The sequence below is a fragment of the Neopelma chrysocephalum genome, unplaced genomic scaffold (assembly GCF_003984885.1).
Source record: "Neopelma chrysocephalum unplaced genomic scaffold, ASM398488v2 Primary Assembly neopelma1_72, whole genome shotgun sequence".
Lineage (NCBI taxonomy): Eukaryota > Metazoa > Chordata > Aves > Passeriformes > Pipridae > Neopelma > Neopelma chrysocephalum.
The window spans coordinates 7299530-7326430 of record NW_020897732.1 but is presented as its reverse complement, the minus strand read 5'-3'; the positions used below and the strand labels follow the sequence as shown (position 1 = coordinate 7326430).

Sequence of the window (26901 nt, the reverse complement as noted above, 5' to 3'; positions counted from 1 at the left end):
ATATGCACTCTTACTTGTAGTTTCTCCCCTTTTTTTGAATATCCATCAGAAGGTCTGGGTTGGTAAGAAGTTGTTGCTCAAGAGTAAGTAGCAAACACAGGGACTTAGGTAAAATTAAGGCTTTGTAAATTTGGGTCAAAGAGAGCAAATTGAACTGAAAAAAACTAATTTTATGTCTTTCTGAATAACGGAAAGTACCACAGCCATTGAATTGTCCTTCTCTTGCCATAAATAGTAATTACTAGCAGAAGTGCAAAGCCTTTTTGTTACAAAAGTGATAGAGGCATCAAATCAGAGATGTCATTAACAAATGTCGGGTATTTTAGTGAAGTGTGGTGCGATGGACCCTGTGACAAAAGAAGCACAATGATGAGAAAAGGCTTCTGAAATATGATGCAGGGACATACTAATTACATGGAGGCAATGAAAACCAAAGAACAGACTGTCAAGAAAACTCATCTGATTTCCTTCCGAATATTGTGAATTTGGAGGTCATCGATTTTGGCTAGCTGTGGATCTGACATCCTGGTACTCTCCCTCAAAAAAAGGAATTGTTCAGATAATTATCTATCAAAGAGGCCAGACCCAGAGCTGCTGAGGCTGCACTTCATGCACAGTTAGAATTGGCTCAATTTTTAAATTACAATAAAGCAACTGCCTTCTATTATTCTAAAATACTGTTGCTGCTGAGGGTTTTTTTGCAAGACAGGAGTAAGACAGCAGTATCAGGTCACTGCTGTGGAAAAGAAGAGATCTGAGGAATCACACAGAAGAATTGGAAGAGAGGGCATTTGAAGTGAACACAAAGAGAGAAAACAAAAAATGAATAAAATTGGAGTGATCTTCAAACATAAACATGTCTGAGGTAAAGGAAAATAAAAGAAAGTAAACATGGTTTGTTTAGCCACCAAGACTAATTCCCCTTCCTACTAGAAAAGACCTTCATAGATCAAAGTATTAGAGCACTCTGAATTTCACTTGGGCTATCAGTGATATCCTGATTAGATTTGTATTTGAACAGAATTCCCATACATTTCAATTACCAGAATCATTGAAGCCAAGTGCTCTTTCAAGTTAGACCTAAATTATCCATTCTCTAACAGAAAGTGAAAAGGCATACAATATTGATACCCAACGTCTCTATAGAGCCATATATACTTTTAGCAGTCATGAGCATAAATGGAAACATTCTGTATTCATACAGTTCCACTGGTAAACAGAAAATTTGTTACAGCAAACTAAAGTAAACATATTCTTGGCTTTTAATTGCTTTAATATCCAAAATTGCTTTAAAATCCAATATCAACCTAGTCTTCAAAAGTGCTCTTTAGAATAATTCCGTGTGCCCAAAAAGATAAAAAAAATTAATTAAAATTAAAAGATACTACAAAAGGTACTGATTTTCGTGAAAGCAAGTACCCTTGATGGCATGCCATTTGAGGGTGTAAAGGCAGATGTACACCAAACCAGAAACCTCTTCAAACAACCATGACTGATCTATTGATTTGTACATTTCAATATTCTTAGCAGTGAACAGGAATCTAAATATCTATTGATATATTCCTGAAAGATAAACATATTCACTGTTACTGAGAAACAGTTTAATGGGTAATACCACCCAAATGCAACAAAGAAAAATGAAAGGTATCTCTATAACAGCTCTGGGCATTAATGAAAATTGTAGTTGTTACTTAAATGCACAAGAACACATATAGGGTCAATACATTATTCACTTAAAACTCATCAAACTATGAAATCTGTAAACATGTGCTTCTCTGACTTAACACCTACATTTTTAATCTAGGATTTAAAAATTACAATTACTCTTATTTTATTTTTTTTTTAATGCAAAGTGGTTCCATATTGTCTCAACTTTTACTTGCTACTATTCAGTAGACCCCAGGGGTCATGCTCTTACTACGTCTTATGCTGTCTGTAAAATTATGAACTGCTTTCAGGATAATAGGGAAAATTCATCAGCAATGATTTTCACTGAATAACCTTCCAGATTTAGAGAACCACCATCCTCCTACCTTACAGAACTTTACTGCTGAAAGATGACTCTGAATCACAATACAGCAAAACAAATTTTGTCAGTGCTTGTTGCTGTTGTGGACCTTTGACCACTTTGTGACTGCTCCCCATCCTCCCTACTCTGCGCTGAAAGGAGCCTCTTTGCCCTTACTATATTTTCTCACAAATTCCTTCCAGTGTATCTTCACAACATCCTACTTCTACTCCCAGACACTTTCCTTATTATTGCAATTTTCTCTAAAAGATGATGCTGTCTAGCTGATCTGGAAGAAAGGGTAGAAAGCAAAGAAGTTTAAAAATGTCACGGTCATCTGGATATATCCTCTGTGAGTCCCAGTTTTTGTGTCCTACACAGAGATACCTGGGCAAGAGATTGGCTATTTCCCTATCTTATAAGGTATATCTTTGAAACCTCAATAATAATAATAATAATAATAATACACTATAATAATAATAATTAAATACCAGACACTTCTTGTAACTTTTCCCTTCTCTTGATGAAATTACAAGTGAAACAAATCTACTATATATCTCCAACACCACGCCACCAACATATCTGAACTACGGTTTTCTTGTTTGATAGTTTAAATAATTTTAGAAAAGTGTTAGGTGGAATGTTAGATGCACATCTCCTGTTTCCACTGAATACTTTCTCTAGAAGGTAGGATAACCCTACTCATGTTTGGAGTTCTCTTACACAGAAAAATAAACAAGAATTGTAGTGTGAATTTACCAGCCAGGTTCAGGTCTTATTTCAAGTAGGAAAAATGTCTCGGATGGAAAATTTAGATGTAATTCATGTGTGTCCTTTTGGGATCTTGTAGGATCTAATTGTCTGTTACACAATTCCACCTCACCAGGGGAAATTCCTGACTCAGAACCTTACTTCGCTTCTCATCAATGAGAAGGGGAAACATCAAAGGACCTTCCATTGCTAGACAGAAACAAGGTCATCATCATTATCAGTGATAACAGCTCTGAATGGATCTATAAAACTTTTGTAGAGTAGCAAATGTGGCACAGACAAGCCCAGATGCAACCTGTTGTGGGTTATCTAAAGCCTTTGTCCATAGCACTTTTCCCTTTTAACCCTTCTGTACCAAACAATAGCTTTTTAAAAGGATGCCAGTAGTTTTCCTGTCATCCCTTTGGCAATATTTAATATTCACAGAGTCATGTTTCGAGGTGTCACTAGCTGCAGCTGTCCTTATTTGTGTGGTCCCAAAAATAAGACTCCTACTTCTTATATGCACTGGCAAGTCTGTCAGCCTGCAGCCCCCAAATTCAGCAGATGGCCATGTTTAGCCAGTGAGATATGGGAGTGACAAAGAGCAGGAACCCTCCCTCTCTCTTTACATCATTAAGCACTGAAGCACAAATCTGAATAGGGGCTCCAGGGTATTAAAATATATAATGGGAAAATGAAAAAAAAAGAACCCAAACACCCCTAATTCTAAACTGTTTAATCACTTCAGTTGAGATGACGAGCTAAGTTAAGCCATTCTACTTGCCCCTACTATTGAGTTCTCTCACATGACAGCTACTGTGTCATCCTCTACAATAATCTCTGTAGGACAGGAAGAAAACTAAACACCCACCTTCCATTTCTAATTATTTTTAGTAAGATATATGAATCATCTTTGTCAATATAACCCAGAGGATAATGAAAGCCTTTAGCAAAGCTAACTTAGGTTACTCTTTCCATCACACCATTAAGCATGTCTAAAATTCTTTAAATCATGCTCTGACAATTATTTTTTTAAATGTTGTTAAACTTTGTAACCATATTGCTCAAATCAGAAGAGATTTGATTTTTCTTACATATGTTGCTTGCAGACAAGAAAAAGAAAAATATGCACAAGCAATCTTTAGGCTCCCTGTTTGGTATCTTCATTTGACTCAGTTTTAAGAAATGTTTTAAAACATTTGTTTTAAAATAGCTTTAGTGTTATCGAATAATTATTTTATATTATTTATATATTACTTTATATTTGCTCTTTCCCAGTGATGTTAAAAAAACCAGTGGGTGGTAGCAGGCAGTGTTATAAACATTTTATACTATATGTATAAAATAATAGGTATTAATATTTACTTCTACTCTTCTCTTAAATCTTCTTTAGAACTAAAAGAGGTAATATCCTATCTGGACATCAAGTAACTCATCAGTGCAGTGAAGGCAATCTGCTTCTGTCTTGTTTTAGACCATCTTCTGACTCAGACATTCCCATCTTGTTGGTTTACACTTAATTTGCCTCCTCATTATCTTTTCAACTGTAAAAAGATGATAACTTCTTTACTGCTTAAATAGAAACTCAATATGGCCAAGCATTTCCTGCAGACAAAAAAAATCTACAGGTTAAGATGTTTTTAGTCTGTCTTTGCCTGTGAAAACCACAAAAAAAAGCCAGGTCACCCCATAAGGATATGTCTCATTTCTCATTCTCCTTTCTCCTTTCTCATTTCTCCTTTGCCTTAGGCCAAAGGCACCTTGTACCTGAACAAGTAAATTTTCCCTTACAGACGACCAACTCTAGAGTTGTACTCTGTTCGTGTTTGCTACTTGAGCCAGTTTAACTGCTTTTTAGCTCTTGCCTGAGGATATGCTTGTTCCTGCCTCAAGTCCTCTTCCAAGTATCCTCAGCTCAACATAAAAGAGACCAAGGGAGTGTGACATGATAGACAAAAAAATCCAAAACAGTTGTCTGAGAAGCACGAAAGATGGGGAGAGGGAAAACAAGTTTGTGTTCCTTGAAGTTTACCAGCAGAGCACAGGCTGAAGCAGGGTGTAATGGGAACCTCTTCCCCTCAGAAAAAGGGAAGTATGAAAATAATAATAAAACAATTTTCCAAGCTTGAGTCTCAGCAGTACATTCTCACAAGATAAAGCATATAAAATATCCAGAGAACTGAAGAAAGATGAAAAATTATCTTTTTACTAATCTCTCTGCATTCAGCCCAAAGCTGCAAGATGATATTTCCCTAACACAAACTTCTAGTTTCTGTCAGTTGAAGACTTTGTGTTTTCCTAAACTGGAAGTTGTATCCAGACCACTGTATTTAACAAACTTGGTTGCAACTTTCTGTCTTGAATTTGTCTAATCCTTTCTTAAACCTTTTTAAACATGTGGTGATATCCAAACCACCTTGTACCAATGAAAACCTCAATTTATTTTACATTATGAAGAAAAAGTATTTTCCTGCTGCCTAGCAGTGCCTCTGCTTCTTATTCTGTGGTAGCAGGGGATGATCAATTCCTTTCTGCACCCTCTAGATCATTTATACTTTTGCACATCCCTTTACATCTTTGCTGCTAACACTGTTATGCACACTGTGAGACTCCTTTTTCCCCGGAGTGAAAAGATTTGGTGCATTCAGTCTCTGCCTGTACAGAAACTTCTCAATTCCTCTGCTCAGGCTGTCACCTTCTCTTCAGCTCTTCCAGTTCCACCACATACAGCTGGAAACAGGGTAACAAAAGCTGCACATGGCTTATGAAGCACAGGAACATCAGAAGTTAGAGCTGGAAGGTATTTTCCTTTCTGTTCCGTTCCTTTTCTGGTAAGTCCTTTCTGTTTGATGAAGTTGCATTTTTACAAGCTCCTGGGCTGTGTGCCAGCATGATGTGAGATGACTTGATGATTTTAGTGTTATTCTTCTAAACTCTGACTTCTCAGCAGTCTTCTGTCCTGTGGGATAGCTTCCCAGGAAAGAAGTGAATTGGCTATGACTGAAGTGTCACTGCTACCTGTGTACAAGCCACCTCTGCTATAGATTTCATCTCAAAGCAATTGTTGCTGTTCTGGAAAGGTCCCTCTGGGAGAAGGCAGGTCCACACCATGGCTGAGCAGCTGCATTAGGCACCACAGTATTCTAATGTAATTAGAAAACAGCTGTGAAGGAACAGTCAATTGTTTTTTGGCAGTCACGGCCAATTTTGCACCAATGCAAATGATGAATCAAATCCTGCAAGTTTACAATATCTGCTGAGAGCATAATGGCAGAAGCCATGCTAATGATTTTAAATCTTGTTTATGCCATTTTTGGCTGATGGAGTAGTCCCCTGTCCCTCAGAAGCCTCCAGTGTGAAGGAATTCCCATACACTGCACCATAACACTTCCTGAGCAGGGGAGAGGAGAGCCAGTGGGTTGGGTATGGAAATCAAGCAGCTACCTTTCAGCCACAGACTAAACATAGTACATTCTTCCTTTCTAGAGCAGAAACCATGCCTTTGAGCCATGCATTACTCACAGCCTCAGCAAATAAATATAAAACTGACAAGAGAGAATAACGCAAAGTACCTGGTTACTACCAGGCTGCTCCTCCCTGATTATCAAGCCCAGTCCACCCACTACGTAGTAATGCATCAGAAATGTTCATCCAGGAGAACAGTGTTATTCCTTTAAACACTTTCCTCATCCCAGTTCTTTTAACAAATATCTAGCTCTGTCAGGGCTATCAAATACAGCCTGTAAACTATCATCTGCTCCTAAAATGTCTGCAACTTTACTGTCTGAATGATGATCATAATCTCTAGGGCCACATTCCCTTGCTGAGGCCCCCCACATGATCTTTCAAAATTATTGCATGTGTCAGCTGGGATTGGAAATGCTTCATAGGAAGATAACTGCTAAAAACATATTTTTGCATTTGTAGCAGTTCCTGTTAACGTGAACAAATGGAATCCACTTGGCAATATGTTTGCATAAGTGCAAACTTTGAGATAAAGAAACGAAACAACATTTAAAAATTGCCCTTTGCCCTTCTTGTTCTAGCCTGAAAATAGCTTCATGTAAGTCTTTAGAAGGCAGTTCTTTTGGCCAGAGAGTCAATAATTTTAATAGAATTAGCATGGGACAGAAATGCTATCCAAAAATGGATTCATGTTTAATCTGGTAATCTGATCCCATATGGCACTTTAAAGAGTGGGAGGAATTAGTGTTTGCTGCTTAAAGAAATTACCCAGAAAATGACTGCTGAAGACAGACCAAATAGTACCTCATCAGCATTCAGTGTGAAAAAGACAGGAGCAGAGGAACAAGAGAAGTTAAAAGGTGAGCTAGCAAAGAAAGCCAAAATTTGTTCCTGCATGGCTGGGAAAGGGATAGCAATCAGATGATAAAGGCAATCTCAAAAATTACAGGATATAAATAAAGAGGAATTAGAATATATTGCACAGGAGGGTAGAAGACAGTTTAAAAGCCAAACGTAACAATAAACCAAACTCCAACCTTAAATGCCCATTCACCTTCTCTGCAGTTCTGAGAAGGTGTTAAGAGCGCACAGTTTTGTCCCATAGTTATCTCTAATCATCCTAATAAGGGAAGCAAAATCTCAGGCACAAGGACTTTAATAACTGTATTGGTCCCGACACCTCACTGTGCTTCATGTCACCATTTCAGGGCACATTTCTGGGAGGGAAAACAGGTGACTCTTTCTGCCTTTGTCCCTCAGTCCTGCAGATCTGTTTGTTTGTGTGACCTTGTGGTGAACTAGATTGAGAAACTCAACTTACAACTAATCCTGTTAAAGAATTAAAAAAAGGACTGAGCATAGTTTTAATTCAGCTGAGGTCAGCCAGTTCATCTGTAGCCCTGCAAGAAGTGGCAATGGCACAACTGAGGAGCCACCCCTGGAGTGAACAGTTGGAGCTAAATGGAGTAAACAGATGGAGTTGAAGAGGAGAAGAGCAGGAGCAGCTCATGCTGCCTTTGATGCCAAGAGCGACGTCCACGGAAACGCAGCCTCAGAGCTCCCAGTTTGTGCTGTCTCTGAAAGTGTGTTAATATCTGCATAAACACAGTAAATATGGCCTTTGGGCTAAAAAAGAATTATAATGGTCAGGGAGAATAAATATAGCTGAGGGATGCAATATGAAGAACATCCAAAGCACCTCAGACTCGAGCAGGCAGCAAAATAATTAAATGATGCCATTTCTGTACTTTGTCTATCAGGAGGTTCAGCTACCCTGACTTGCCCCATGTTGGCAAACCTCTTTTCAGGACACTGACCTTTCACTTGGCCCATCTCAAAAACCCTGCAAGGTATGAGGAGCCCTTCTGTCTTACTGAGATTATGGAAATTGAAGGGCATCATAATGGCTAGTGAAGTTGCAGTTAAACCAGAGCAGGGTTTGTGGGTTGCAAACGTATTTAGGGTTTCTATAACTTGACACAGACATGTAGCACAGGTTAAAAACCAAACAAAAGCTATTTTCAACCTTCACACCTCTCTGGAAAGGAAAGCATTTAGCTGAACAAAACTGCTGTTGTAAAATGAAATAAGATGTGACTGTTCCCATATGGGGATTACACAAAGTACCCCTAAAGAATTATTCTGTTGCTTACTTCCGGGGTAAGAATACAGGATTTATCTGTAAAAGCAGCTCAGACCAGGGCAGTGCAGTGGCTAATGAAACCCATGCCAATATATGTCCAAATCCTTTCCTTTGTGTCACCAGTTCAAGCACACCAATTTGCGACAGAGCTGCGAAATGAAAAATCACAGCCCAGTGCACAGAGATAATATAGACAATAACTAAGCTTTTGCTGCGTGCTTATGCACACATGCAACACCCAGCATTCAGCTCAGGCAGAGTTTGGCTGGCTCACCAAAGCCAACAGCCTCGAGATAAAGAGTCCAAATTGGGGGGAGAAAAAAAATCTCTTAGGTGCAGTCTACAAACACTAAAACCCACAACACTTCTTTGACTCTTACCCTGTGGTTCTGAACAGGCATGGGGTCTGGGTTCTGCACCAATAGCCAATGGCAGGATTAGTGTTATGGCATTCCCTCCTCAACGTATATACACTTTTCTCTTAATTCTCCCTTTATTGCCACCCATGTCCTTTCCTTGCTTTTAAATTACCTGAAGTTGTTCAAAACATCTAGAAAATGTACTTCAAGAGTAAAATTAATTGCATTTGTAAAGTCACTTATTTGCAGAGTAAAACATTTTTTGTTTTGCTTAGGTGGCAATGGAGGCAAAGAGAAGACAATATCTATTTTCTCTAAAAAAAATACAAATTCTTGTGAGATTTCTCAAAATTAAATATAACTTAAGTGGTCATCTGAACTTACGTGTCCTCATTTAACCAGCTGGGTTTCCACAGCCAGTGGCTAGTCTGGTGTCAGAGCAGCAGCTATCAGCACTCCACATTATGTCAGTGTGGATTACCACTCTTGCTAGCATTTTAAAAACTTCTTTAATGAATGAAAAAAACACCACCACGCTTATGAGAACAGAGCAGTAGTTACTCATCAAGGGGGCAGATACAATGGAGGTGTCTGTGTATGTTTCTCCCTGCCTAAACCTCCATGCAATTTTTGTCTGCAGGATTCAAAGCTGTAACACGCTCTCAGGTCCCTTTCACTAAGGACTGGCCACTTCTGGCAGCTCCCCCAGTCTCATACCATTCCACTGTACTTGATTTCCGTCTTCCATTTCCTCTTTCCCTCCTCTAAAGACTTTGTTTAACTCTTTGCAGAAAAATAACAAACAGGTGAATTGAGGTGACATAAAAGCAATTTCCCTATACTCACCTTCTTTGTGCTCAGGTCAGCCAAGATTTCCTTATTTCACCCGAGAGAAAGGTTCCTAAAACCAGCATTTTATTTGCCCAGCAGTCTAGCAGGTTGTGCCACTATTAGAATGTCCACCTCACTAATAGCACAGCGGTCACTTCCCATCAGCTTTTACAACAAAGTATTTATTGACAGGTCAGAAAGCAAAAATGGCAGATTAAATAAACCAGAGCAACTGTAACAGGAATCCTTTGCTAAACTTATCTCAGAAATGTCCTTCAGATTCTGCAGTGTGATTAAAGTGAGGATGTCAATAAAGTATGTTTTTTATTTCAGGATTGGCTAAATTAAGGAAGATACCCTGCCTTTTTGACTGTTATATTATTTTCTTTTTGGTGTTTGCATTGTGTCCTTTGTTTGTGTTCTTTCCAGTTCTGGAGTAACCGGACCTTCCTTATGGACACACACTACAGCACATCCTGCAGCAGGTACAACAAAGGAAGGACTCTTGTTTCACTAATTAATAAGATAACTAAGTTGAGGCTTCAGGGTAGATGCCCAAGACGAGTTTAGAGGAGAAATAACAATGCTAAAGTCAATGGTATAAACCAGGCACAAAACAGGATGGGAATCAAGTCACAAATTACTGGAGGCCTAATCTGGCAAGGCAATGAGGACTGCATGCTCAGCCCCTCAAAGGGGTCAGGCATTGCCTTAAATTTAGGCCAAGTTCCAATGACTTCCTGCGTGTAAAATAAAATTATCATCACTTTGCACCCCTGAAAAGAATCACATTTGAAAATGAAGAGGTTAAACTATATTAACTGGAAAGACCAAGTTTCCACTGTATCTCTACAAGTCAACTGCTTTTACACAAGTTCAGACTATTACTTAATATGAAAAGCATAGGCTGGAGATAGGACAGGAGATGTGCAAGACATGTGTCATGAAAAAGAAGTTGGAATTAATGGATGGGTCTCATCAATCTCAGCTTGTATCTGTGATGAAGACAGTGTAAAGAGAATATACACCTTAAATAAGAAAGGAAATGTCAAAAACATGACAATTATAAATCCAAGGTCAACTGTAGCCTTCAAAGAGTTTTCTTAAGGAGTTGTGATGGATTCCCAATTCCCTGAAAGTTTTACATAAGACAGCTTGACACTATATTACCACAAGTTCCACAGCATAAGAATTTCTAGGCTTTCAGCTAGCAGCACATACATCTGAAGAAAAGTGTAGAACCTTGGCATCATTTTTGATACCAATGTTAGTTAAGCAATGAAGGGATTCTCAAGTCAAACAGGAGTGCTAAATTTTGCCAAGCAATGGCAATCATTTCCTTCTTTTGACTACTTATAAACAACAGCTTAGTCCAAGCCAAAGCCCCCCAAACTCTTGACAATCTTATAATTGACTTTCAGATAAAACCTGTAACGTCTTTTTCATTTTGGAGGCTATGCCAGCGTTCCACACCTTCATACACTGGTGAAGTTTAGCAGCTTTCAGACTGATAGAGAGCAACTATTTAACAATTTAGAACACATGCACACAATTCTTAGGAATAAAATATGAAGTCTACTTCATATTTAACCCAGCATTTCCAGGGCTATTTTATGTACAAAGTAATCACTTTCAGTTTAACAGCACATGTTTTGCCTTGAATCTCTATACGGTTCCTCTGAAAACGTAACCTTATGTGAAATTTTTTTTTTTAGTATTTTAAAGGTAATCTCTGAAAAAGCTTTACCTTGTTCTCCCACAGCACTCTCAGCAAGACCCAAAGTCCCTAAGCTCCACATAAAATCTCCAGCCTTCAGGGACTGACACAGCAGTTCAAAACAGGTTTCACAGAAAAAACAGCACCTTCAGGGTGCTGGCATGAAGCAGCTTTCTTTGCTTGAGTACCTGCAGTCTTCCCAGTTTCATTTTCCTCCCCAAATCTGCCATCATTATCTCTACATTGTTAACACTGCAGCTCATTAGTTGCAGTAGTGGGCAACCTAGCTCTGTATTTTTCTCCTTCCATTGGCTTTCCAGAGATACCAGATAGATATCTGTTAGATACGAGAGCAGAGAGACACATAGATGTACTTATAGATGGGATTCCTCCCAATCTCCTTTATGTCTTCATCAAAATGAGAAATTATTTTTTTTCAGCATGTACTGGGAATTGAACAAGGAAAGCCAAAATACAAACAAATAGTAATTCTACAGAATTACCAAAACAGAGCATTTACGCTTGTACTGTGGCTCATACTGGCACCAGTTATAAAACAGCACATCCAAGAGCTGCAACATCTGTCATGGCCTCATTTCTAGCCATAGATGCTAAATTTTAAATGTAGTCTGAAAGACAATTTTCCTGAGCAACCCTACCTCCTACTTGAAGGACCACAACTTTTGGTGCAGCCTGTTTTCTTGGATAACTCCCAGGGGACTGAGTCCTTCACTGCCTTGCCTAGATATTGATACTTCTGCACAAAAAGCATAATGTGCTACAGTTCCTGCTGTAGCACTCACTCCACTCTCCTCTCCTGCTGAGCAGGTGAAAATGAACAAAGAAGCTGCAAGGCTGCAGAGTATAAATCCTTACACTTGAGTTTCCAAATCTTTTCTATCAGAAACACAGCATTTAAAAGTTTTAGCAGAGAAGAGGTTATTTTTCATAAAATAACAGTGAAATTAAAATCTTCTGTCAAGGCTGCAAAAATACGAAGCGTCCTATATATTTTGAATATTTTTTTAATTTGATGAAATTCTGAAAATAATAGTTACACCTTTGAAAGAAAATATTATTATTAGCTTTGATAAAGTCTGTCAAAAGTTTCATTTTCTAGAAACATATTTCAGAGTTATGGTTGGAGGAAAAAAAGTATCCCTTCCCAATTTGACCTCTCTCTTGAATGAATTTGATCCTTGTCCCAGCCACTATGTCCCCTTTGCTTCTCCTTGAAGCTCCTAAGCAAGCTCTGGAGTGATCTTGGGAAGAGGCTTGGCAGGTAATGGCAGCCAGAGGCAGCAGGGGGGGCTCACACATAGGGTTACTTTGCTGGCCTTGCATATTTTCAAATTCATTTTCACTCTTTACTGATGGTAATGGCAGAAGAGAGAATCTCAACAGCAGTATTAAACTTTGGAACCTAAATTTTCTGATAATTTTCTTTGGAATTTCTGTACATGAATGCTTTTGATGGTAATTTATATCTATTTCTTGCATCGAGACATTCATCAGTAAATCTCAAAGCACTTTAGAAAGGAGATCAATGTCATTATCATCATTTTGAAATTAGCTTACCAAGAGATTATTATTTCTGGTACAACGTGATTGCTATGTAAAAGCAGTATGAGTGCAATGGCATTTGCCTTTGTGCCATAATCTTAACACCACTATCTAAAGATTTTTTCAGCCAAAGCAGAATAAGACACCCTTAGTCTTTTCTGCTATCTTGAAAAAAAAACCAAACACAAAAGCAACGAAAGAAGCATTGAAAGACACACGAGTCTTTTTGACTAAATTAAGAAATCCAAGTTAACATCACTATATATTTTACTGAAATCCAGACATATAATTCCAGAAAGACACATAGGAAAAAAGAACCATGTGCACTGGTGGAAAGCTGTGCTGTCCTTCACAGAAAGGATTCACTGATATTTTGTGGAAACACCAGCCCAAATATATATGTAGTATGTTCTTTCATGAACACCTTTAGTACAGCACAGGTCTACATTGAATTTTTGTGTACTTTTTTTGCAGTAAGTGCATGAGAAAAAACAGTAGTTAGCTTGAGAAAGAGAAACCTATAACGGTTAGACAGAAACAATAACTTTTGCACTGCCAAAAGAAAAAACATGGACAAATGTGTGTTTTCAAATGAAGATATATGTATTGTAAATAGAATTGAAAGATGTGGGGTTTAATAACTTGACTGTTTCTACCATTCAAGTATCAGCCTCAAAACAAAAAACACACAGAGCAAGAGAAAGTTCTGTAACCTTTTCAATATTCTTCATTAGACTCTACCATTCACAGCCCCCAGAGTGAACTGCATCATCAAATCAATTGCACCAAAGCCTCCTCTGATTTATGAAAGGCCTCACCATGGAGTTTTCATATACCAGTTATTTAAGTACTGAAAAGTCTTACCTATAGATCCTCAAGTAATTACACACTGAGAAAGCTCACGCAGAGCAGATTTTCAGCAAAGGGAGGCCACTGTAGGAACAAAAGCCTTTTTGCCGCTGAAATCAGGCATGTATTACAGGTTTGTGTTTTTATAGGGCTGCATTAAGAGCTAAGCCCCAAGACTAGCACAAAATGAGAGCAAGAGGACTTTTCCAGTGACAAATCTAAAGAGATATGAAGGCATTTCCAGGACAATCACTGCGATAAAAGCCAGTTACATGTTTTTCCTTTTCAACTCTCTGTTTAAATAACTATTTGGTGACCTGTGGTGGCACACATGCATATGAATACAGTAGGTGTTACAAATATCACCTTTCTACAGTTCAGTTTGGATTTTGATTTTTACTGTTCTCATCACCTTTATTTTTCCATCCTTCACCAGCACAGTGAAAAACAACAGCCAAGTTTTTGCTTACAGGAGTAGCATCTGCTGCACTCCTATTTCTGGGTTTTGGGCAGTGGATTTTCATGTGAGGTTCCCAGCCTCCAGAGTCATAGACCACTGTGTCATAATGGTCTGGATAAAAAGAATGCTCATCCATTTTCTCTGAAGCCTGTCCTTCAAACACAGCACTCTTCAATACAGTAAATACAGCAAAAGCACCATCAACATCCTCCTCTTCATGAGTGGAGAATATTTTCCACCTTTCCTTCTCCCTGTCCAAAGCCTCTTTAAAAAATGAAATGGGCAAGTGAATCGGCCCTCCTCCCTTCACAAATTGGAAAAAGACCACATTTACATGCTTTATCCCCTTTTAAAAAGATCAATACACATTTTATAAGTATTTATAAATACATGTTTATGCTCTTTTAGGAGGGTGGGCAAAGAGAAATTTGCAGAATCTTTGCCTCAAACTCAGACAATCTTAACCCCTCTGCTCAGCTTCAATCAGTTCAGTTGGTAGCTGCACATTCACTGGTATTTTGGGAAAATTGTGGCTGCCAAAGAAATCTAGATCCCCTGAATAGCAACAGCTAAATTGATCTACTCTGCTTCAGAGTTAGCTGCTCATTATTGACAAATAGTTACACATCATCAAGTTATATATAAATACATTTATAGTTGTTAAATTCTTACCAAAATGCAAATACAATTTTAATACAGAAGACTGAGCTATTGCACCTCTGTGATGCACTTCATGGGAGCAACTAACATGAAAACAGTCACAAGACCTTATGAAGGCATTGGTTTAGTTCTTACCTGTGATGCTTATACTCAGCAATATATTAATTAAGTTACCATTTCACCAATATCACAGGAGCTACAGCTGCTTTTGCTGTGTTTTCTATAGTATACAATTTTTTCAAGTAATTACGCATCACATATTATGTTTTGGTGGATTTTAAAATACCTTTTTGACAAAGTCCTTCAGCTGCTGCATCCTAACCATTACCAAATAAAATCCTAACCTGGACCCTGTTAGTTTAGAAAGCACCCAGTAGTGCGTAATGGGGGATTAGGAGGAAGATGAGGTACTTAACAGAAAATAAAAGCTAAAACAGATAAAACTACCGCTATGGCCTACCTCAAGGACAAGACCTAGCATGCAACCAACTTGAGTGTTTTATTTTAAATTACTCTCTGAACCTAATAAAGCAATTTTAATTAGATTGTTTAGTCAAAAGTTGGAGAAAGCCAGAATGAGTGTTGATATTCTGAACATGAATCCTTCCTACAAACTGAAAAGGACAGGTATTTTAAAATGGTAAAACACATGAATTTGTACTGTACTTGTGCTTATACAGACCATTGTCTTCTCCTGGGTCACCTAGCAGATGTTCTGAATGCTTATGATCATATCATCCTCTGGAAGCTGAAACCTCATGTAATCTTGGGGTAGGATTTTCAAAGGATTGAATCCCTAACTCCATTTAGGATCTTTCCCATAAACCCTAATCCTAATTGCTTGGTGGGACTTTTCGCTGGGTACTGTATCTTTACTATTTTTAAAATAGAAAGGCAGCAGAGCTGAGGTTTGGGCTCATCTAATAGAACTCAGAATAAATATATGGCATCTGGTCACAAAGATTTTCATCTCAAAAGTGACTGATGTTTCTGATTTGTCATTGATCAAAGTGCAATTTATCTTCCTTGGGGAAATAAGAATGACACAGTATTTTCCAACAGGTGTGACTCACCAGCTGCTTTCTGCCAATGAACTTTCAGAAGCAAAATCATCATCAGGTTTGGCACTGGGTGTACTGGCTTTCCTACAACTGCTATTCTTGCAGTGTTAATGACTTGCGCTTGTATTGGATCACACTGAACGACTGTGCCAAGAGGCTCCCTGTATCCCAAGGGATGCTGTAGCTCTTTGGCAGCACATATATTACCTGATGTCAGACAGCACTTTCTCCAACAGCAGCAGCATCCATCAGCTGCCACAAGCTAGGAAAAAAAGCAGCTGTAACCAAACCTATATCAAATTTTTTATATGATGTCCAATACACTCAAGTGAACCTCCCTTTCTCTCCCCTGGGATGTATTATAAATATTATGAATTTGTATTATTAATACTGTATGAGTGTTAGAATATTTATTGTAAGTGTAGGGCCTTAACATTTGTAGGACTCAAGTGTGTCTAGGGAGTCTCTCACTAAGTGCTGATATGCAACTGCTTCTAGATAAGTGTAAATATCACAGGATAAGATTGCACAACAGTTTAAGAGAGAAAGTAAAAAAATGTCATATTATCCTACAGGGCTGATGCTGGAAAGTGTGCAGCTGTATGACAGGCATTCGAGTGTGAATTTTGACAGGGTATTAGGCAGCCAGTCTAGCAAAAGTGTAATAAGATCGTTAACGAACAAGAGATCAATAGCCTTTTAATTTCTCCACCTGAAATACTGTAAAATGCTCCCTCTAACATGAGGTTTTCCAGAGAAGAATGTCAACTACTCACTAATCAAAGCTACTTTCTGCAGCAGTGCTGCACCTCACAAACCACCTTTTAAGAAACTGTTCCTGATTTACTTGTGAATCAAATTGCTCTCGCAGTCCAATGTGGAATTGCTGTAACACAAGACAGCAACAAGGGAGGACACCTACTGATACATTACTTTTCTATTTTATTAGCAGGAACCGTGTTAAAGCCAATTAAATTTCATAGAACTGAGATCAGTTGTGCTCTTCTGGAGATTCCTGTGAAGGTTTAAAGCTAAAATGGAGAGTCTCCCACAGAAACTCTTAATTATAATTGTTCTTAATAAAGAGGCAGCACAAATGCAACCAGAATTTGAAACTACTACTGCTGATTTAGGAGGTTTTCTAATAAAGTTTTGTTTATAAAAACTGCTCTCAAAATTTACTCTAATATTCCAGTTACACCTAAGCTGCTCATTGCAAGCAAGGTAATTTTTTGATTCTCAGTGCACAAAAATGCTGAACATTTTTATTTAACTATAAATTTTCTGTCAAAACTTGGTATTTCATATTTCCAGTTGTCAGTCAGGAAATGGCTAGTGAAATGTATTTTTCTCTTTTTGATGCAAATCACAGACCGTTCTGCTGGACCTTTCATTTCTGAAATGGGTACACTTTCAATTGTTCATAGTTTTAAGGGTTCAAGAAACTGATCTCAGAGAGAAAGTTTAATCTAAATTGCTAAATATGTAGCTCACTCTTTTAGTAATAAAAACTTTTTTGGTTTTATTTTTAATTTAAAAACCCCTCTTATTCTAAATTCTCCCTGCCCTCCCTCCTCCAATAAAAAATGGAAAATTGCATTCTCAATTTTCTAAATGGCATTCTCAAGAGAATGTGATCAGATGTTGCTCCAGTCAGACTTGCAGTCAAGCTGCAAGTGTTTCATGGCTGACTCAAAATAATGCACAGAAGAAGGAAAAACCAGACCACCCCACTATGCAGTCACCAAGTTGCCTGCAGTGTCAACAGCTGCAAAAAGTCTTTCTGACCTCAGTGAGCTCCAGCTTTTCAGCTTTTGGGAGCTGCCACCCACTTTCTGACACATGTTGTGTCATCACTTCAAACAAACTTCCCTATAGTTTCAAGAGTCAGTCCAAAAAAACCTCTCATTCTAAAAATTCTGCAGGAGTTTGCATCTACCACCATCACAGTCTTCCTCTCTCGCCATGTTTATTTCCCAGTTTGTTCTCATAATGTTTGATCACCAGGCATCTTTCTGCTCTGTGACAAAAGTGCTGTAGGTTTACACTGGAGCCTTTCAACCCAGACCTAACAGCCACATCAGCATCCTCTTTGGATTTTGGCCACCTAGGCCTACCCTACTCTACTTTGTTTGGGCTTCCCATCTCTTCCCTCTGCAGAGGCTTTTTTCTTTCTTCATTTTTTATATATATATGTGTGTGTATGTATATATATCTATATCTATCTATATATAAAATAAATAGAAATAGAAAGATATCTTTAAAATTCTTTCGGCATCTTTTCTTTCAGAAAAAGATGTTTATATCATTAAAAGTGTTCAGGAGAACATTCTGATGCAACTCCAAGTTCAAACCTATGAATGGTACTGTGTAGAGGTGTAGTTTCCCCTTTCTGCTCTGCCATAATCTTGTTTCCCTACACAAAGGGTTCACATTGTAGTAGTCTGAGTGTACTACGTAACAGTATGAGCTCCCTAGCTGCCACCTTCTGGAAGAACACATGTAACAAACTGCTTTAAAATTGGTTTCTATTTATTCATGCATTTGGCACTTTAAAGCCATAATATATAATTTAATACAAAAATATAAAATCAATACTGATTTAGTTCCAACTATAAAGCAAGTTGAGCACAGATCAATTTTCATAACATGCTTATAATCATTTAAACACCAACTGATGCCTGATAAAAAAAAATTGGAGAAACATTTTGCTGGTCTCTGACTTAGGGAAATAGATGAATTCTGTGAGATGAGGATTGTGCATTCAGTAAAACAGAGCCTTCTCTCTGCAATCCTCTTCCTCCCCCAGCACTGCTCCATTATGGTCATCCTAGAAGAAGCACTGGATTAGGACTTCACAAAGAACAGCATGTCATGCAGGATTAGCAATTTTCAGTCCGAGAAACTTCCACAGAGCTATGGGCCTGAACTTACACAATCTCAAAAAAACTGGATTAGGTGGACCATGCAATGAGGGTCAGCCTATGCAAGCACTACCCAGACTTGGTGACTGCAGGCCTTACACTGTTGAGTATGAATCAACTAAATGGAGAAAACTGGGCTCCTTTTGGACAAACTGGACCTGTCTTCATGGGGTTCTCAGTTGGTTCTTGTAAAAGAAATCATCTGAGTACTAATACTTATACATTCCACTAAACCTGAGAAAGCCTAGTGTGATGTTCAGTCAGCTCCAGTGTGGACGACCTGGTTCTCAAACACAAGTCATCAACCTCTGACTTGCTGTATCTGCTGTTCTTACAGCAGAGTTCAGGGCTTCAAAGCCCAGTCACATCCCTGTGCCCTTCTGGGCTGGAGTGTCCCTCCAGCCTGACCTGGGACATTGAACCAGCAGCAAGTCAACAAAGCAATACGTGAATGAGGTTGCCCAGAGCTCATAATTTTTCGCTGCAAAAGAGAGAGTGTTGCATCTCTGAGCTAGGTAGCTTTGACTTACAACTTCACTCTGAACGTAAATGTGATGGGATGCCAGGACAGCTAGAGCCTTGTGAGGAAAGGGACCACCTTTTCACCAAGACAAGCAGAGATAGCAAGAAGTTCTAATTCTTCAAGACTGATTTCTATGACAGCACAAAATACTAAACCTCAATGCAGTAATTACTCATAATGTAGTGAAGACTCAGCAATGATGAAACCAGTTCTGGAAAGGGTGACTTTCAGTGCCTTAGTGGGTCAAAACCAGCCCTGACACTCAGCTCTGCACACATGGGAGTCTCTACAGGCTGAGAGCCCCTGCAGCAAGCAGGTCTCCAACTCTTCCCAAGCATCTCTCCTTATCTACTCTTGCAGTGTAGGCTCCTCTTTGCAGTCCCTGATCCCTGCATGCCTCACCCAAAGGCTCTCTGAGGTCTGATGTCCTCAATTCTGCCAGTGGAAAGTTATCTGAGCCAAGAGGAAGACCTCCAGCTTGCAATTCATCTCTTTTTAGCAAAGCATACAACATAACACATATAGCCTGTAAACAAATAAACCAGCTAATTATACCTTTGCCAGAGTGAGACAAATTTCAGATGTTTTCTTTAGCAGTGTTTCATTTTGAGCTAATATAATAAAGGATTAGTTGCCAGAGCAGTTGCTTCAGTTTGGGATAAACTTGGATATGTGACAGCTAACCGAAGTCTACAGCTGCACCAGGTATGATATACAATTAATCAGACATTCTGATAAAAAGTCTTCCATTTCAGACCAAACTGACAAGCTCAGGTCAGGGAAAGGGAAGCTTTTGCATAAGCAGTCTTTGCTGGAAACCAGTATTCCTCCATGGAGAAGAGTAAGCTGCATGAAATGGAGCAGCCTACTCTCCTCTTCTCCCACTGTTTCCCAAAGCTTTAAGTGTGACTCCCTATAATTAAAAAATTGGCAAAGCTCCCAATACCCTCAAATCCATGATATTCATCTTTCCCTAGTAAACTGTGTTTTGATTTACTCTAGGGACAGAAACACGATCAAGAGTAGTAATCATTTCCCTATTGCATTTTTTGATTTTGATCTTATTTAAGATTAAAAACTGGAATGCCCTTTTAAACCAAGAATTTCAATAAAGAGATGTCAATGCTGCAGCGATATCTAGTGACATAGATGTTTCTTTACATAGACTTGTATTTATAGAGCAAAAATGATTATCTCAGTAATACATAGCTGTCCTAAAGAGGCAGCTCAGCAAATTATTTTGTTAGTGCTGAAAATTTACAAGTTCTTCATATTAGCACAAAAAATTGTGTGGGATTGTGTGAAAGTCTTTTTAGGATCTATTCTGCTTATCTGAATAATAAAACTCACTTTTATATATTTCGTGTTATCTAAAAGATCTCAAAGTCCCTCACAAACTAATATGCAAGCTGGAGAGATAAAGACTAATTCCTCACTGAAAGTCAGCACTGGTTTAAACAACACACAAGACTAAATAGGAAATCATCTTGTACACCCAAAGCTGCTTCTGCAAAACATAATAAACCACTAACGAATGGCAAAAGATGAGTTTGTTAGAGCGCGAGGAAAAGCATTTAAGATAGTCTGTTGGAAATATGAAATAAATTGAGACATCAATACCAGCAAAAAATAAAATAATCCAGTCATTGATGCCTTACCAGAATCTACATCCCCTTGTAAGAGTTGTATTTTTCCAACTTTGATGGAAAATAGATGAAACTTACCTTCTGTGGGCTATATTCTCACACTGAGATTGGATTATCCCAATACAAGCCTGTAACGAGTAGCACTAGGAAGGAGCATGGCATCCCTACAGACCTTTCCAAGGTGGGGCCAGAGAGGGTGAATTGAAGCAAAGCCTGGGCTGGTAGAGGGATAAGACTTATTTTGCTCTTTTAAAGATCAAAATGGGGATTGACCTTTCCTGGACTTTACAAACAAATGACCTTCCAGGACCTAGATTTGTATCTGAAACCTTGTTCCTCGTGGTCTGCAGGATACACCTTCCCAGACCCAGAGGTTCTGGTTCATTTTTGTTTCTTCCAGCCTTTCGGAATTATTTCTGAACCATATAATTCTTTTCTCTATATATGAACAGATCTGCAGTCTTTCTTGTGAATGCATCTAGAAGGTGGTTTTTTTTGAGTAGAAGCATCAATTTCCCAAAGGGTAAGTATTTGCTACAGCAAGCTAGATAATTCTGGGAAACACTTGCATATTTTAAATATTTTAATTCTGAAGTAATTATTTAGAAATACATTTTGTTCCTTATTGACTTTGCTCTTTTCAACTACATTCAACAGTATTAAAATCTGAGATTTTGCAATGTTTCTTTCCCTTTTGAAAAATTAATATTTTGGAAAAGAAAGAAAAAAGAAACTCTCAAAATTCTGTTTTAAATGTATTAAATCCATACTAATCACATTGAAGACATTTGATTAGTGCCATAATCATTCTCAGAATGTCTATGTTTCACTTAAAGTATGCCTCACAGAATTTACACATTTAAATGCAGAGAAAATATTGTCCTATAATTTCATTTCCTAAGCACCAGTGTGACATTTTTCACCTCTAAATAATAGAAACGAATCCAGGAACAATCTGCTAATAAATAAGCATGAACCTCTGGAAGCACTGAATGATGAACTACCACTATAGGCAGTGGATGTGTTTTCATTCACAACACTAGGGGCCTGACCCAGACCCTTCATGAGTATTGTAATTCCCTCTGTACACAAAACAAAACAGAAGAAGAGTTAGTGACTAGAATCAAGTTTTGTGTCAGAGGTTGTCTTAGAAAGTATTTTTCAGTTCCTTCTCTTTGTGGGTGTTCCAAGCCATACCTCTCTTTCCTTCTTCCTTTAATCTCCCTGTTGAATTGTATTTTGAAATCAGAAATATTTTGCTCAGTCTATTCAAAAAAGAGTTGCCTCTTACAGCTACAGTTGCCTCCCACAGCTACAAATCCACATTTGACCTTCACACTGCATTTCAGTACAGCATTGCTTCATTTTTCACACATAATCTGATTTCATTATATGGGTCAGAATTACTCATAATGAAAAGTTGAACTAATAACAAGGGGCATCATTGATGCCTCTTGTCTCCTCATTAGAGCTGAAGACTTTAGTTTGTTATAAATGGAATCATAACCAAATATACATGCACAGGAATCATCGTAGATTTAAACTTTCTGTCATTTTTTTTCTTCTATTCTCTTTGTATTGTCATTTTCTGAACAGAAGGTAATCAAATTGGTTTATTTAGTTTTATTTAGATTGGAAAGACTTTAATTTATCTGTTTTGGTAAGATGTTCTGCTTACAATACAACAGCAGCAGCACATTTTTTAATGCGCAGCTCTGCATGAAAACAGAACACAAATCCCCAGCTCTCCACCCACTGTGCAGTGGAATCTGTGGGTGACAAAGTGCAGTCAGAAAAGCACATTTGCAGCCTGTAACAAAACAAATGTTATGATGGAGAAGAGAAGAAAAAAAGAACCGATTTTTAGAAAGGGAATAAACCATCATTTACTCTAGCAGGAGGATGTGACTGACTTGCCACTTTAAGGTTTTATTGATTAATAAGATTTGAGGATAGAGCATAATAAGAAAAGTTCTTTTCCTTTTTTAAAAAAATAAAAATAACTTCAAAAGATAGTACACAGCTATTCAAAGTTGCTCACATTTACTTTGGGATTGAAATGAAACCTTTGAGCATCAGGAATCCGTTCCAGAGGGAATGAATGATGTATTTTGATTTTAGACTTGCTATTGCTATTGTACTCTTAACTCATCTTTTGGCAACAATTCAAGTTCTTATTAGTTTAAAGTTGGAATGACTTGCTTATTTGTGGTTCAACAGACCAAAGCTGAGGAGCCAGTGTTCCTATATGCTACTGCGGAAAATGGGACGCTTACAGTTTCGAAAATACAAAACAAGGCTCTAGATCTGCAGTTGACTCCAAGCCTGGAGCCAGCATACATTGCAAACTCAATCCCATGATCAGAGGTTATGTATTATTTAAAATATATGTTTTTTATTACCCCGAAAAGAGAAAATAATTGTAAATGTGTCTAAATTGTCAATTATTTTCACATGAAATCCCTGATCTTTTTGGATCCAATCATTGTATACCTGTGTCTGAGAGAAGGTTTGATTGGCAAATCTAGGACCTCAACCTCTAACAAATAGCTCTAGAAGAAAACAAATTAATAAGTGTAGAAGAAAATCCTGTAGTTTAATTCTATACTGGTTGAAAAACAAGTGTTTTCACATATGGATTTAGGAAAAGCAAATTTTAAAATGACTGCCATTGCCCAGGCTAGGCTAGAGACTTGACCTGATGGAAGACTGAAACCAGAGAAATCTAAGACTAAAAGAGTTTTCATTTCTTCCAGCTATTTTCTGTTTCACTTATTATTTCTTTTATGTCATATGCTAGAAAGGACTCCCGTTTTTCCCCCCACAACATTTTCATTAAAAGAGAAATAAAAAAACCCAACCCAACAACATAAATTCAAAGATCAGAAAAAAAATAAAGGATGCCAGATAACAAGAATGAAAGAATTTTTTCCTTCTTTCTCTTAAAAAGTCCTAGTTAGGAGTTCAAAGACATTTGTTTTCTTGTAGGCTAGGCTGGAATAAAATGCCATGCCCAAGATTTGAAGCCCAATTTTAAAAGTACATGTAGAATTTAAATTGGCAATAGTAGGAGAAACTGCATACCTAAGAAAAATATCTATTTTTTCAGAGTACCTGGCCTTTGCAATTTTCATTTTTTAAAGAATGTGGATCAGAATTTAAACCACAGTAACTAACTGCATTTTCCACCCATTTAATTTAAAGACACTGACCTAGACCTACAGTTTTCACCAAGGATGCAGCCACATGCACCTTCATCCTTGTCATGAGGTCACAAGCAGGCCAACAACAGAGCTGAGAAGTGAACAAAAATCCCTGTGCCCCAAAAAAACAGAGCATTGCATGCACTAGGCAGGATAAGATTCCCATTTGTAAGCAGATCCTTTCAATGTTTCCCATGTTGCATAAGAAATGGAGGCAACTAATATACCTAAAAAGTTTGAAGACTCCCCTGTGCTGAAATGAAAATGAAGAAATAACAAAAAACTGTCAAGGAATAACTACTGATATGCAGAATTTTCTTTGAATTAAACTGAGGTGACATAAAACCATCGTGATGGCTGTCTCTCTGCTATATCATATCACTCACAAAACCTGATCACTTTATATAGAAGTTGATATTTTCTCTTTGGCATTTAAAATCGTTTCTTTACAGTCCCTTAATAAGGGTCTACAGTATTTTTTAAACCATACACTTACAAGTGCCACAAGAAAGCGGCTTCTAAATGTAGGAATCTCTGAAGTGGCAAATCTGTAGTAGCAAGGTTGTTTGTTGCACCATGGACTTTACAAGGGCCATTATTTGTAAAAGCCCCCTATGGCCAGCATTCAAATTTCAGCTATTGATCAGTATTGAGTCCTCAGGGAAACATAAAAAACAGCAGAGTTAAATAGGGGTTTTTAAGAGCCTGGGATTAGGGTTATGCCCTAATTATGAAGTTTGGATTTGTTTCTGTGTCTGGCTGTGAAAACAAAGCCCCATGCAGGCTATACTATTATGATCCCCACCAGCAGCAGAATGAGCAATCTGCACATTTGCTGTGATTTTGCTAGTGTTGCATCACTTCATAAAGATGCCTGTCATTGCTCAAAAGCTACAAGAGCATCCTACAGGAAATCTTCACTGCTCTAATTCAGTTTTTTTTTCTCCTCTGGAATGTACTAGAGCCTTATGTATTCCTGTATATAGACATGCTTTAGGTGACAATATACATTCAAGAACAATTACTGATTGCATCCCCTGTTGCCATCTCCGTAAACAGCTGATCTACAACATGTCTGCTTAAAAATCCACAGCCTGAAGTTTTAAAAATGTCAACTTTAAATTAAATCTTCACTTTTTCCCTTATGCAGTTGTTTCCTATGCAATTAGCAAAAAGGTTTAGTTTCATCTGTATTCAGTGGTGCCTGGAAAGATGGTGTTAAAGACTGTCTTGTAAAAAACCAAATATGCAACCTCAAACAATCCTTCTTCTCCCCATCGCTACTATCCTTGTACTCTGCCAACTTGGGCATCAGTGATCCAAAACTATTTATAGATTCACAAAAGGACTGTTTGCGCTGCAAATGATGGTGAGCAGACCAGTATGTAGGACTGCTCTTCTTAAAGATTTTCATATCCTCTCTCATTTTTTGGGGTTAGTTTTACTCCTTTGGATGTTTTGGCTGTTGTGCTATTAGCTGACTGTTAATACATTAAATAAATTGCTGTTGTGCATTAAAGCAACCAAATTTGGCCATTTGAATGCTAAAATGACCAGCAATTTCTGTTTATTTTATAGCCGATTAGAAATCTGCCTTTTGCACCGAAGCAGTATTTACAGGGTATTCATGTAGCAGACACACAGTGTAATCTTCTTTCTCTGCAGCTGACAGCACACAGAGATGTTCAATGTAAAACTCAATGATGTACAAAGAATTTGACTGCTATGAGATAACTGGTCCTTTTCTTAACCCTCTCCTGATGGATTGTGGGAGGCAGACAAAATAGGGATCTGCTACCAGGCTGATAAGTCATTTCTGTTCTCTAAAATAGGAAAGCAGGGCCATATCAAAGGTGAAACCATTTATAAATATAGTCCTGTGGAGAAGGAGACAGACAAAAGGTTGTATGTGATGTTTGAGTACCTATTAAAAGAAGCAGGAACACAAAAACTGAGCAGATCAAAATATGTGTTTGCATATGCCTATTAATTCTGAGACAAACTTTTGAAGAATGCTAGCCAATATATTACATCATGAGTAACAGAAATTGAGCTAAGTTCAGAGACAAGCACTTAAATAAATCACTTGATTTTCAGAAGATATTTGAAACTCAAATACAAAATGTAATTGCCTACCTTTAGGCATCAAATAATGAAACTGCTGACAAAATTACTAACTCTCAGCAGCCAGGAGTTCAAGGAAGCTCAAAGGCCGAGACTAAACATTCATACACAGGTTAGAATTCTTTTTTTTTTTCCTTTTTTTTTAATGTTTCTATATGATGTCATACATCATCCAAACTTTCACAAATGCCTTGCATTGTCTTAGGCATAGCCAGAGCTGACATTTAGTGAATGTGATTGAAAAATTCACTGTAACTTCCATGGCTACTACCTCTGATGGTAATCCTTATTTTAGTGGAGATTGTTACAATGATATAAATTCTCTCCTTTAGAGAAACTTGTAACACTGGCATGTGTTCATCTCTGTAGGATTTAAGAGTGCTAACAAGATGATGTCTTCCCAGAAAACTTTATATGTGTATTTACAGCCATGGACACACACTCACAAACACATGTATATGGGAAAGCACTAATATATTTTTCAAGAAGTCACCTTGAAATAGTCCTGTCTTAAAAGCATTGAATCCTCTGAAAAAACCCTTTCAATGTTTATTTCAACATGACAAATCAATGATATAAGAGGAACTTGGTTGTGGGTGCTCTTTTTGGAGA

General features: G+C 37.8%; 1 protein-coding gene and 1 long non-coding RNA gene across 3 annotated transcripts in view; both read right to left on the bottom strand.

Annotated features, from left to right (window-relative positions):
* The window catches only part of PTPRN2 (protein tyrosine phosphatase, receptor type N2), a 645766-nt gene that overhangs the window by 158196 nt on the left and 460669 nt on the right, over positions 1-26901 (bottom strand). The window lies entirely within an intron of this gene.
* LOC113969384 lies at positions 460-14191 on the bottom strand. Of its 2 annotated transcripts, XR_003534842.1 has the most exons (4): positions 14159-14191; positions 13704-13772; positions 2034-2297; positions 460-537 (listed from the first exon to the last, which is right to left on the bottom strand). It is a non-coding gene; the product is annotated as an uncharacterized LOC113969384 (long non-coding RNA). The 2 variants fall into 2 exon arrangements; XR_003534841.1 differs by lacking the exon at positions 13704-13772 and having other exon boundaries at positions 14101-14185.